The sequence below is a fragment of the Crinia signifera genome, chromosome 19 (genome assembly GCF_055691185.1).
Source record: "Crinia signifera chromosome 19, ASM5569118v1, whole genome shotgun sequence".
Lineage (NCBI taxonomy): Eukaryota > Metazoa > Chordata > Amphibia > Anura > Myobatrachidae > Crinia > Crinia signifera.
In genome coordinates this window covers 96,880,617-96,895,450 of record NC_139226.1, presented here as the reverse complement: position 1 = coordinate 96,895,450, position 14,834 = coordinate 96,880,617, and the positions used below count along the sequence as shown (strand labels likewise).

General features: G+C 47.4%; 1 protein-coding gene across 7 annotated transcripts in view; it reads left to right on the top strand.

The window, feature by feature from the left end:
* The window catches only part of ESPN (espin), a 171,249-nt gene that overhangs the window by 47,131 nt on the left and 109,284 nt on the right, over positions 1 to 14,834 (top strand). The gene's annotated exons all lie outside the window — the stretch shown is intronic.

Below are 14,834 nucleotides of genomic sequence, written 5' to 3'. Positions count from 1 at the left end.
CAGTAGACCGGTGTTACTGTTGTTTTCTAATTACTGACTACCCTACTGTAGCACTAAACAGAAATATGTTCCTTTGGAGCGGAAAGTTCCAATCTAATGCCTTGCTGAGTTTTGTTGACAGATTATGGTATTTGTGTCATTTCTTCACCACTCCACAACAAACCGCTAAAGCCTCCTTAGATAACAGATATACTGTAGGACAATAAGCTTACATGGCAAAGCATGGTATGGCAGTTAGGTTTGCTGTGGCATCTTTTGGCATAATGCTGTGTGTAGATACCAATCCCTGTTGTGCTATCCTGACACCTAACCAAATAATTGGGCATCTATATGTTTGCTAGTTTGAGTCTATACTTTTCTATTCAAAAGGCCACATGTGGACACAAGTCATTAACTATAAATATTTCATTTTTTCAGGCAAATTATTTATCTTAAAACATACTGCTTAATGTCTACTTTAATTAGTTTATTATCATTTTTTTAGCCTTGTAATTGTACCCAAAATATTCTAATGAGTAAGCTTCAGGAAGTGACCGCCCACCTATGCAGGAAGCAGAACAGTGTTCTCATTTGTGCAGATATAGAAGCTGTGCTGGCATTTGAGGAGATAAAACCATCTACTATAACATAGGGAAGTCCTATAAAATTGCTGTTTACAAACATTTATAGGCAGATATTCCATTAGGAGCCATAATATGTACAGCCAAGTATCACACTCAGCCGCAGCGGAGCGCGGCGGGTCCATTACTCACCCGTCCGCGCCCGCCGCCGGCTAGCGTGTGTCTGGCTCCGGTCCGGGGGGCAGCGGGCGGCAGCGGGCGGCAGCGGGCTGGCGGTCAGCAGTCACAGCGAGCGGCAGGGAGTCTGGTGAGAGCGGCGCACTCTTTCATTGTTGGTGACGCCGGGAGGCCGGCGCCGCCATCTTGTTTAAGGGCAGCATAGGGATTGGTGCCAGGTCTGAGGTTTTCCTCCCCTGTTCCCTGTCAGCCTATGGCAGCTAACCCCTGGGGATATAGGGGATCTGCCTAGGGCTGATCAGGGTCAGTACAAAGAGGTCTCTAGAGCAGTCACAGCTCTTAGCTGTCTCCTGCCTCATGTCTCATTCCTGACTCCTGGTGCTTGGTTCTATGTGTTGCTTGGTATACTGCTGCCACTGATTCCTTGCTGCTTGCCCCGCCAAGGTCCAAGTGCCTTCCTGCATCCCTGAGTCCTTCAGGGCACTTCCTCCACCATCTCGTCTCCCAGCTATCCGGTGTCCAGGTTCCCCCGTATTTAAAGGAACAGTACCACCAATCATCAGTGTTATCTTCTTCCGGATCTTCCCCTTCTTCAACCTCCCGATTCAGACTTTTGTTTATCACGGACGTGGTTTATCTTCTTTCTGGACTTACTTCTTTAATTTATTTGCCTACCACTAACTGCCACTTAAAGACGTATTTAAGTGCTATAGTTGCCTGCCATTTATGAAATCATTTATTAAACCAGCACGGTTCAATCCTTCCCCTTCTGGTCCGTCTCCTGTTCCTGAGCACCACACGACTTCATCCAACCCCCCATCCGTGACAGTTTGTACTGACCCGATGGAGTCGGGTGAAGCACAGGCCTCCATGACGGAGGTACTACAAGGCATCATGGCTCGTTTGGAACAAGTGGAGGCTACACAGCGTCAAGTAGCCCAATTCCTACAGACTCTGTCACCTCCCCCTGCGGCCTCTCCTGGTCCACCAGCCCCGGTGCAGGGAGTTCCGGCCCCAGCACCCATTCCAGGCCCAAGTATTCCCAATCACCTGCATTTGCCAACTCCTAACAAATACGATGGCTCACCAAGGGGATGTCGTGGGTTTTTGAACCAATGTGACGTTCATTTTACCCTTCAGTCTTCGAACTTTCCTTCACCCAAGACTCGAGTGGCATACATAGTGTCCCTCCTGACAGGGGCCGCCCTGGATTGGGTGTCACCCCTCTGGGAGCGCTCTGATCCCCTGCTCGACGACTATGACGCCTTCATCACCTCCTTCCGTCACATCTTCGACGAACCTGGCAGGGTCTCCTCAGCTGCTACCGAGATCCTAAGGGTTCGCCAGGGAAGCCGTCCGGTGGGACAATACGTCATACAATTCCAAACCCTGGCTTCCGAATTGAGATGGAATGAAGAAGCTCTCGTCTCAGCTTTCTGGAATGGGCTCTCCGGTCGAATCAAGGACGAATTGGCTACACGAGATACTCCTCTCACTCTGGCCGAACTTATTTCACTATGCAATAAGGTGGATCTACGACTACAGGAGCGTCAACTCGAGAGAAATCGTTCAGATCGTCTTCGCCCTCGTTTCCCCCCTAATCCTTTACCTGCACCCAAGTCGAGTTCTTCGATGGCTGCTCCCTCGGAAGAACCCATGCAGATCAACCGCTCCCGGCTCTCGTTGGAGGAAAAATCCCGTAGACGACGAGAGAACTTATGCATGTATTGTGGCTCCTCCGCTCATCTACTGTCCTCCTGCCCACTGCGTCCGGGAAACGATCGTTCCTAATCACCCCGAGGGAGGTCCGATTAGGAGTCTTGCTTCCATCTCCCTCCTCTGCCGATTCCACCATCCCGGTTACCCTCGTATCCCCTCAAGGAAGAATCAAGGTTCAGGCCTTGCTAGATTCAGGAGCAGCGGGGAACTTCCTCTCCGCGTCTTTCATCACCCAACACTCCCTGTCCGTACGACCCTTGGAGCATCCATTGTTCCTTACTGCGGTAGATGGGAGTCGCATCTGTAGCGGGCAGATTACCCTTCAAACCTCTCCAACGACTGTCTTTGTGGGGGCTCTTCATCAAGAGACGATAGAGTTCATGGTTCTACCCCAGTCCTCGCATGAAATGGTACTGGGATTGCCATGGCTCACCCAGCACAATCCTCATATCGACTGGTCCAACATGGAGATCAAGGCTTGGGGCACCAATTGTTCATCCACTTGCCTATCCCGGGTTATCCCACTCAACCAGGCAAATCAGCAAGTTGAACCCACCAGCCCTTCTTCGTCTTCTTTTTCTCCATCTTTGTCCATACCTACCCCATACCTTCCCTTCTCAGACGTCTTCAGCAAAGGAGGTGCCGACACCCTTCCTCCACACAGGCCTTGGGACTGTCCTATAGAGTTGATGCCCGGGAAGTACCCGCCTCGTGGACGTATCTACCCGTTGTCGCTTCCCGAGACTGAGGCTATGTCCACCTATATTCAAGAGAATTTGAATAAAGGGTTCATTCGACCATCCACCTCTCCAGCAGGGGCGGGGTTTTTTTTTGTAAAAAAGAAGGATGGATCCCTCCGGCCTTGCATTGATTACAGGGGGTTGAACGATATCACAATCAAGAATCGTTACCCCCTACCTCTCATCACAGAATTATTCGACAAGATCAAGGGGGCTTCTATCTTCACAAAATTAGATCTGAGAGGGGCCTACAACTTGATCCGGATCCGTCCCGGAGATGAATGGAAGACGGCCTTCAACACCCGTGACGGGCACTACGAATACCTAGTGATGCCGTTTGGTCTTTGTAACGCCCCTGCCGTCTTCCAGCAATTTGTGAATGATATATTCCGGGACTTGTTATATAATTCCATCGTGGTCTATCTGGATGACATCCTCATCTTCTCCCCTAACCTCCATCTTCATAGACAGACGGTGTCAGAAGTCCTGCGTCGTCTGCGCAAAAACCAGTTGTTCTGTAAATTGGAGAAATGCGTGTTCGAGGTCACCTCCATTCCGTTCCTTGGTCATATCCTCTCCTGCACCGGTATAGAGATGGACCCTGAAAAGGTGAAAGCCATTCAAGATTGGACGATCCCTACCACTCTCAAAGGGATCCAGAGGTTCCTGGGCTTTTCAAACTACTATCGCCGGTTTATCCGGAATTTCTCCTCCATTGCTGCCCCTCTCACCGCCCTCACTCGCAAGGGAGCCGATCCTAGCCAATGGTCCCCCGAGGCCTTCCATGCCTTCCAACAACTGAAGGATGCTTTCATGACGGCCCCAATCCTTCTCCAACCCGATCTGGATAAACCTTTCATCCTGGAGGTGGACGCATCCTCTGAGGGGGTAGGAGCAATTCTATCTCAGAAAGGAGATGATCAAGAACTACATCCGTGTAGCTACTTCTCAAAAAAATTTCTGCCTGCGGAGAAGAACTACTCCATAGGAGAACAGGAGTTGTTGGCAGTCAAGTCAGCGTTTGAAGAGTGGCGCTATCTCTTGGAGGGAGCGCGACATAGGATCACTGTCTATTCCGACCATAAGAACCTTTCTTTCCTCAAACAGGTCCAATGTCTCACTGCCCGTCAAGCCCGTTGGGCTATGTTCTTCGAACGCTTCCACTTTCAGATCCAGTTTCGACCCGGGACCCTGAATGCTAAGGCCGATGCCCTTTCTCGCTCTTTTCAGACGTCTACAGATCTCGAAGCAACTCCCCAGCCAATCTTGAGTCCAATCGTCTTCGCTCAAGTGACAACCCAACCTACACCCCCTCCTGGCAAGACCTTCGTTCCTCTCAACCTTCGCAAGAAAGTGTTATCCTGGGCCCACTCTTCCCGCTTCGTAGGGCACTCTGGGGGACAAAAGACTCTAAAGTTCCTACTCCGCTCATACTGGTGGCCCACCATTCGTAGCGATGTAGCCAGTTTTGTCGCATCCTGTGTGAAGTGCGCTCAGCATAAGATTCCCAGAGCCTCTCCTGCTGGTACTCTTCTCCCGCTCTCCATTCCAACTGAACCGTGGACCCATTTATCGATGGACTTTATATCCGAGCTTCCCCCCTCAAAGGGGCATACAGTGATCTGGGTGGTGGTTGACCGCTTCTCCAAGATGGTTCATTTCTTCCCATTAAAGAGTCTTCCATCGGCCTCAGTATTAGCTCAACTTTTTATTTCCACCATCTTCAAATTGCACGGCCTACCCAAGGAGATTGTTTCCGACCGCGGAACACAGTTTGTGGCAAGGTTCTGGAGAGCACTTTGCTCCGCCGTGCAAGTTAAACTCAAATTCTCTACCGCCTTTCACCCACAGACCAACGGCCAGACTGAGCGGGTCAACCAGGACCTAGAGGCATTCATCCGGCTTTTCGTCTCCTCTTCCCAAGATGACTGGGTAGACCTTTTGCCATGGGCAGAATACGCCCACAATAACTCCTATCATTCATCTTCAGAAACCACTCCTTTCTTTACCGTATATGGCAAGCACCCACGATCACCGGACTTCACCGAGTTACCTTCTTCCGAAGTACCCGCAGCAACCTCCTCGTTGCAACGATTCGGTAAAATCTGGTCGGACGTCCACAACGCCCTCCTCAAATCATCGGCTCGATACAAGAGGATGGCTGACAGAAAGAGAAAGGCAGTTCCTCGTTTGAAAGTCGGAGATCGGGTGTGGCTGTCTACCCGCCATCTGCGCCTTCGTTTACCATCTATGAAGCTAGCCCCTCGGTTTATTGGACCATTTCCAATTACTCAAGTTATTAACCCAGTCGCTTACAGGTTACAACTACCGTCATCTCTGAAGGTTTCCAACTCCTTCCACATCTCCCTTCTCAAACCACTGAGATTAAACATGTATCAAAGAAAGGTGCCCAAACCGCCTAAGATTTGCTCCGAGAGAGAGACAGAATTCGAAGTAAAACGGATCATAGACTCCCGTTGTCGTAATTCCCGTCTTCAGTTCCTGGTGGAATGGGCTGGATTTGGTCCCGAGGAGAATTCCTGGGTAAATTCTGCTGATCTACACGCTCCCAGTCTGGTGAGACAGTTCTTCCAAAGAAACCCACACAAGGTGCGTAGGTGCCCTGGGGTCACCCAGAAAAGGGGGGGTACTATCACACTCAGCCGCAGCGGAGCGCGGCGGGTCCATTACTCACCCGTCCGCGCCCGCCGCCGGCTAGCGTGTGTCTGGCTCCGGTCCGGGGGGCAGCGGGCGGCAGCGGGCGGCAGCGGGCTGGCGGTCAGCAGTCACAGCGAGCGGCAGGGAGTCTGGTGAGAGCGGCGCACTCTTTCATTGTTGGTGACGCCGGGAGGCCGGCGCCGCCATCTTGTTTAAGGGCAGCATAGGGATTGGTGCCAGGTCTGAGGTTTTCCTCCCCTGTTCCCTGTCAGCCTATGGCAGCTAACCCCTGGGGATATAGGGGATCTGCCTAGGGCTGATCAGGGTCAGTACAAAGAGGTCTCTAGAGCAGTCACAGCTCTTAGCTGTCTCCTGCCTCATGTCTCATTCCTGACTCCTGGTGCTTGGTTCTATGTGTTGCTTGGTATACTGCTGCCACTGATTCCTTGCTGCTTGCCCCGCCAAGGTCCAAGTGCCTTCCTGCATCCCTGAGTCCTTCAGGGCACTTCCTCCACCATCTCGTCTCCCAGCTATCCGGTGTCCAGGTTCCCCCGTATTTAAAGGAACAGTACCACCAATCATCAGTGTTATCTTCTTCCGGATCTTCCCCTTCTTCAACCTCCCGATTCAGACTTTTGTTTATCACGGACGTGGTTTATCTTCTTTCTGGACTTACTTCTTTAATTTATTTGCCTACCACTAACTGCCACTTAAAGACGTATTTAAGTGCTATAGTTGCCTGCCATTTATGAAATCATTTATTAAACCAGCACGGTTCAATCCTTCCCCTTCTGGTCCGTCTCCTGTTCCTGAGCACCACACGACTTCATCCAACCCCCCATCCGTGACACCAAGCTTGTGAGAGTGGGAAATTTACTAAAAAAAATGAAAACCGGTGATGTTGAACCACTTCTCTGTTGCATCTTAGAAAATGCTAGACACAATCGGATTGGTTGTTATGGGCAACATCAACTCTTCATTTTTAGAAGCTTTAGTAAATTTACCTCACAATGGGCGGGATGTATTAATATACATCGCCGCCCCTCGCCACCCGGCCGAGCGATGTCAGCGCATATGTACTAACATATGCGGCTGGCATCGCGGTGCGGTGACTGAGGCCCCCGTGATACCTGTAATGAGGTTTGCAGGGGTCTCCGTCACCACCTGGGCTCTGCGGCGTCCCCCGGCATCTCCTCCTCCCCCCTGCAGCCGGAAGGACATCCCCAGCTGCAACATGCTGCTGGGGGAGGAGGAGCAGCACGGAGGAAAGGGGAGGTGGGTGCAGGCAGCGGGCGGCAATAGAAGCCCATAGGCTTCTAGAGGGTATCGCCACCCAAAGGTGGCGATACCCTGCCCACATTTTTCGTCATAGTACATCTCACACCAATTCCTCACACATTAGTGTTACCACTTTTTACCAAGGGCCAGACTGTACAGAAGCTGTGCAGCAGGTAACAATGTTTATAGTAGTAATGCCCCGTACACGCTGGGTGACTGAGCCTTTAAATGAGCCTCTCGTCTCATATCGCTTAGATCACTCAGCACAGATCGTTCAGTACACAGCGACATATCAGCGCTGTGTGCTGAGCGATCGGTCTCTGCCAGTGTTCTCCCCAGTCATCACTGGGGATTACTAGATATATACTGCATGCAGTGTCAATTTAGTCAGTTGATAGCGACATTCGGGACGTGGATCAACGACGCCGGGGGCATACACAAACGGAGCGATCCCTGGTTCATTTATAAGTGATCTAGTCAGAACGCTTAGAAATAGCCCTCAATCGCCCCATTTGGATCTCCATCCACCCCCCTCCCCCTTCACCCCCCAATACCCTTTTCACATCTAAATTTACGGGTTGGCATTTGCAAGGTGAAGCTCCCCTCAGACACCTGACAATAAACTGGGTCGCTGATGTGACACAGAGGTGGGGCGGTGGCATGTCGTCAGGGGAGCGGGGGGAGGATGCAGTGATTGGAGGTGACGCTGACTCCTCCCTATAGTGTGAACGAGATGGGATGCTAGACCCTGGTTACCCGTTCACATTGACCAGCAACCCGGGTCCGACCTGGGTAAAACCCTTCTTTTAACCCTGGTCGGAATACTGGGTCGCTGAACCCTGGTTTTTCCTTTTTTTAGCAGTTTGACACTACACAGTGACCCGGGTTATTGGTGCGAAGTGAAAGGGGTGTATGTGTTGCGAAATAGATTATTTCTGTTTTGCTAAAGTAATGAGAATAACATAAAGATTGCAAAACCCCTAATTCTGATAACCACCATGTAACCTAGAACCCCAATATGCTGCCAGGTGGTAATACCCCATGATTTGTAGATCTGGGTGTTACATTTGGCCATTGATGACTACAGTACAATGCAGGGGCCACAAACTAGTGCCCCCCAAAGAAATGCATTATACGTTCCGGGGTCTCAATACTATGCAGGTGCACTGGGGTATCTATATAGGTCCAGGGTCATGGGGCCAATGCTGAAACCATAGGGGTTTATTCCCTAAGATGTGAGTTCTATTGAAGATGGGATGTTGCTATGGGCAACCAATCAGATTCTATTATCTTCTAGAAGGTGCTTAATGAATGAGAAGTAGATTCTGATTCTTCCATAGAACTCCCATTTTTGTAAATACACCCCATTAACTCTACTTAACTTGTGGCCACCTACAAATACTTTGTTTGGCGTGTCGATTATAGGGTCGACAGTGTCAAGTTCGACATGCACAAGGTTGACATAAGGAAAACCATTAGCACAAGCAAAAGGACAACGTAAAAATTGCAGACTAATGAAAAGAACGACTTTTTGGGGTGTCATTATGTAGATTAAAGCATATGGATCTACAATGCTTTGGGCCAAATGCCTTCACTACCACCCTTGTAATCTTAGTCCACGTGGCTGTCAAATTATAAAAAATTACCCAAAAAAAAACGAAAAAAAAATCAATTGTGAGAAATTCATGTCGGCAATGTCAACATTTTGTTTATGTCGGCATACTCTACGTGTAAACTTAATGCATGTCAACCCAAATAGATGGTTGGCCCAAAGGGGGTAATTCGCACATTGCATATGGCCTGCAGCACGCATGCCCGAAGCTGTCCCACAATAAAATCCTGCTACTTTTTCTGATTGCAGGCTGTCCGCAGGGTGGTTGGCAGGAAGTAGGCGCCTGGGGGTGTTAACCGGACATTTAGTGGGAGGGATAAGAAAGACGCAGGCGTGCAAGAAAAAATGCTGCATTTTATTCCCGATTGTCTGCTCTTAAGACACAAACTACGGGGTATGGTTACTAAAGTTTCTAAGGATGCAAAAGTGATGTTGCCCATAGCAACCACTCAGATTCTTTGATATGCACAGGTTTTTGTGGAAAATAGCGCAATAAATTTGGGAGGGTGCAGCCTTCTACAACACAAAAGGAGGTACACCACCTCCTGGAGATACTGGAAACAAACACAATTTGTTGTAGCCAGGCGCAACTCTCTCAAAAAGACTTCATGTAAACCACCATAAGCTGAATAGGGGTTTATTGGAATAAAACATGCAGACAGGTATATGTCACAAAAAAATACAACACAATATAAAAACAGATAATCCTTGTGGACATCAAAATGGGATCGCCAATTTTCATATATTCGGGGGTCAATAAATTTATCTCACCATAGACCGGTGCTGCGGTGGGCTATACTTCATGAGAAGTGTCTGCGGCACCACCGCAGAAGGTTTGTTTCCTTGCTGAGTTCCCCAAATAAAGTGCAGGTGCAAGAAAGTGCAAGTGCAGGAAAGTGCGGTCCCAATAAAGTGTCCAAGTGTCCAGGTGCAGTGCAAACCAATGGGAGGATTGTCGAGAGAAAAGAGAAAGAGTAGTTGCGGCGGATGCACACCAGAGTGGTGTGCATCCGCCGCAACTACTTTTTCTCTTTTCTCTCGACTATACCAACCCAGTTGATAGGATAGCACCCCCGCTAAAACCCACAAATATAGCGGTATCATCCCCAACACTTTGGGTTTATTAACTTGTGTGCAGATTTCACCCAAACCCTCTCTCCTCAATGGGAGGATTGCACTGTGCAGAATCAATCAAAGTGTGTCCTTTTTTTCAGGGTCAGCAACGCGTTTCGGAGACACACAGGTCTCCTTTTTCAAGCTGGGTATCTTGAAAAAGGAGACCTGTGTGTCTCCGAAATGCGTTGCTGACCCTGAAAAAAAGGACACACTTTGATTGATTCTGCACAGTGCAATCCTCCCATTGGTTTGCACTGCACCTGGACACTTGGACACTTTATTGGGACCGCACTTTCCTGCACTTGCACTTTCTTGCACCTGCACTTTATTTGGGGAACTCATCAAGGAAACAAACCTTCTGCGGTGGTGCCGCAGACACTTCTCATAAAGTATAGCCCACCGCAGCACCGGTCTATGGTGAGATAAATTTATTGACCCCCGAAAATATGAAAATTGGCGATCCCATTTTGATGTCCACAAGGATTATCTGTTTGTATATTGTGTTGTATTTTTTGTGACATATACCTGTCTGCATGTTTTATTCCAATAAACCCCTATTCAGCTTATGGTGGTTTACATGAAGTCTTTTTGAGAGAGTTGCGCCTGGCTACAACAAATTGTGTTTGTTTCTAACCACGTAGATTCTGTCTGTCATTTTCTAGGATGCAATAGAGGAATGATAGGCAAAATCTGATTGGTTTCCATTGACAACATCGCCTTTTCATTTTTAGAAGCTTTAGTAAATGTACATCTTATGGTGTGTACACACACGGTCAGATGTGCCTTAAGATGCGATCCACGATCCGATCAAATCGGATTGGGATCGGATCGCAAGGCACATCCGATTTGCATACAATCTTGACTATATAGTGCAGATCTGCACTATATAATCAAGGCAGCCAAGACTTTCTGGCTTGCGATACGTGAACGCTCATCAGGATCGGATCGGGATCGCAAGGGTTAAAACCCTTGCGATCTGCATCCGATTCCGATCCGATGCCGATCCGATGTTGACTATATCGTCAACATCGGAAAGGAAATTGGACCGTGTGTACACACTATTAGTGTGTGTCCAGATCTCGTGACAGATAATGAATTCACTAAATATGTACCTGAAGCCACCCCGCTCCATCAGAGGGATGCTCAAGATGTCAGCCATTGATGTACCCACTCCGTGGGCTCCCAGTGCGACTGGCGATTTCTTACAACACACACGTGTAATGTAATCATGAATGCCCAAACCTACAACTTTACAGTTTATTAATTTATCTTCAATAACCATGCCATGTTTTCAGAATTTCTTTAATTGCGCATAATTTATTTAGGGCCAGATGCACTAAGCTTCAAAAGTGATAAAATGGAGAGTGATAAACAGCCAGCCAATCAGCTCCTACCTGCCATGTCACAGACTGTGTTTGAAAAATGTCAAGCAGAAGCTGATTGGCTGTTTATCACTCTCTTTTTAGCTTGGGCAGAATTCTCCCACCTGGAAGTCCTGAAAACATGACTTGTTGAGGAAACGTGAGTTATGTGGCTGAAAACTGCCATGAAATGAGCATAAAATGTGAAGAATTTATTAAAGGAAAAATAAAAAACGAATTGAATCAGAGAGGGGAGGTGTGTGTGTGTGTGTGTGTGTGTGTGTGGGGGGGGGGGGGGGGGGGTGTTTGCACAATCTATATCTCAGCTGATTGTTCTGCTACCCCACAGACCTAAGTGCCCCCCATGGTTTGTGGGAAGTTGTGGGTAGGTACCTTGGCATGCGCTGGCAGTGCCATCATGGATCAGCTTAGCAAATAGTTCCTCTGTTGCATATTGTATATATCAGCTCTTCCTGTGTGCCCCGTCTCGGCACGTCTCCAGTCCCCCAATGATTATATTACTCCAATTAATGGGAGTGCTCCCTTAGCTATATGCATATAACCAGCTTTCAGAGAGGATGCTCGGACATGTGAAGACATCTGTACTTAACATAATCAGGCGCAATGATCTGATTTCCCCAGAGATAGGTCTCTGGTGATACAGTTACTATCCAGCCCTGGCTTGTGCCAGGTGCTGCGGAGAGGAAGGTAATGAGCTGTCCGCCTCGTCCTGGGGGTAGAATGGAAAGTACATTAGTCCCAGGACGACAGCCCTTCTCAGCGATGAAAATGTTAAGGTCCGTGTAACATGACTTAGGTACCAAAGGCTATTGCGTTACATGCACATTATCTGTTGTAAATAATCAATGCCGGCCTCCAGTGTCACTATTCATGTAATGATGGCACATTTGTGGAAGGTCTGTGTGATACTTTATGGCAATGTCCCGCTGTCTAACCGGTACACCGCCATGAGACCGATACTATTAAGGTCAACATGCATTGCGTCCACCACTGAAGATCGACAGGCTTAAGGTCGACACCTGAAATAGGTCGACGTGGGTAAGGTCGGAAGGTTGACACAAGCTTTAGGTCAACAATGGGAAGGTCGACAATTAAAAAGTTGACCTGAGTTTTTCAGTTTTTTTTTAATGGAGATGTGCCGAGCAGCGGTATTTAAAGCCCTACCATCCACTACACCATGATATCAACTATGTCAACATTTGAGACAAAAAAAAACGTGAAAAACTCATGTCCACTTATTTTACTATCGATCTTCCCATTGTCAACCTAATACTTTTGTCCACCTTCTGACCCCGTCGACCTTACTTATGTCGACCTATTTCAGGTGTTGACCTAAGGACTGTTGACCTTCAATGACCTATCTAACCGCTTTCATCCGGGACAAGGCAAAACACAAATGTCCAGCGTGTTATATATCCCAGTCTCCAGCATCATGCAAGTTCTATGCCCATGCATGTCCAGCTCCATGTCCACAACATTTACACTCTGGTGGCCAGTATCATCATATACAGAACTCATCGCCACACCTGTTGCTGTATATTACCCTGATGCTGGTGCAATGTCACTTACCAACCAGTGCCGTCATCGGCCAATCGCTCTTCACTTACGTTTCCTGAAGTCCCTTATACTTTACGGCCTGGTTTCGACCCAACATCGATTTAAGATTGTTTTTAATCAGTCTAAAACCGAAATTGTAAATAGATCACTTCTTCTGAACTCAGCCATAAGAAAACGTCAATGAGGTACAAGGCACTATGGGCCTTTTTCTAGTTCACTCTTTCTGACAAAATCCTTCTTAGATGGACAAAACCATGTGCACTGCAGGGGGGCAGTTGTAACTTGTGCAGAGATAATTCGATTTGGGTGAGTTATTTTGTTTCTGTGCATGGTAAATAATGACTGCTTTATTTTTACACTGCAATATAGATCTCACTTTGAAGTAAAACCCCACCCAAATCTAATTCTCTCCGCACAAGTTACATCTGCCCCACCTGCAGTGCACATGGTTTTGTCCATCTAAGAAGGAATTTGTCAGAAAGAGTGAACTAGAATAACCCCCTATGACTGGTACATTAATAGGTTGAAGCTGGAGACATCTGCTTTGTGGGAGGAGCCACAAGGTCCACCATACTTCTTCCTTGTAGGGGAGAAGTACGTGTTACAGTGCAGTGCGTTGTAGATGAAAACTTAACCTGTGGGCTAACTTACACTGTGACATTATAATAAGAACAATGAATGAAATAATGTGAGATTTGCGTGAAAGTTTGTCCTCGTTCTGCAGTACCGATGCGATTCTAGGGCAGCAGTCCCAGTAGGAAGGTTTCTGTCACGGCGTTCCAACTTCTCATAGTGACCTGTTTAAACATTAATTTATTAGTGGTTAATGAAAAAACTTTAGACAACTCCTTAAATATCCTAAAAAGAGTGTTGTTAATAGCTGTCGGAGAGCCTGGGGTAATTAGCTGCTCATCAAGAAAAGAAGATGTTGAAGTAGAAAACATTCCCAGCAGTGTCTCTTATTCATCTGCCTGGACCAGTAATCGCAGACGGAACCTGATTTCAGCCAAAATGGTTCAGGATTATAACCGTCATAATCCTGATCACCAGTATCTCTAGGCACTAGGGGGAGGGTTTAGGGATCGCTATAAGGAGTCTGTACTTACCACAAATATAACTCCATCGTAACTGAGTCACATGACAGTCACATGTGCAGACCCTAAAGGCACCGCTAGAGCCACCAGGAGCAGGTAAGCGACAGCTGGACCACCAGAGACCATATGTCAACATTTTTATTATTTCAATATTGTTGACATAAGTACCATACCCTTTATAAAACCTAATAGTAAATGTGTGCAAGCTTAAATTATAGTTAAAAACCACGATTGTGAGTGAACGTGACACAAGCCTGACGCAAACCCGGCACGTATTTTACCGGTACCAACCTGCAAGTAACTCGCGGTAGTTAAGTGTGCACATAAAATGTGTTTTATCATTGTTCTGGCAGGACAATGGAATGAATTATAAAATGTCTGAAAGTTGTTTACTACGATACAGTTATCCTTATAATACAGTCATCCTTCTCTCTTTGCCCTCATTATGAGCGCCTAGTGCTTTTTGTGGCTGATATGATTTGTAACTTATTAACCCCTTCGACCATCAGAAAGTACGCTGGGTGAGATGTTTGTGTGACCACGTGGAGAAGGCCAAACAGGACAACTGTTCTGCATCAATATAACATCCGTGCATCTGTCTTATTATTTATTTATTTATTTATTTACTAACAGTTTCTTAGATAGCGCACACATATTCCATAGCGCTTTACAGAGTATAGTTGAGCATTCACATCAGTCCCTGCCCCAGTGGAGCTTACAATCTATATTCCCTACCACATGTACACGCACACAGACATTTTATGGTTAATTTTTGTTGGAAGGCAATTGACCTACCAGTATATATGTGGATTGTGGGAGGAAACCGGAGTACCCGCAGTAAACCCATGCAAGCACAGGAAGAATATACAAACTCCACACAGTTAGGGTCTTATAATAATATAATATTCAGCACATTATGTCACATCCACCCATAACTGCAG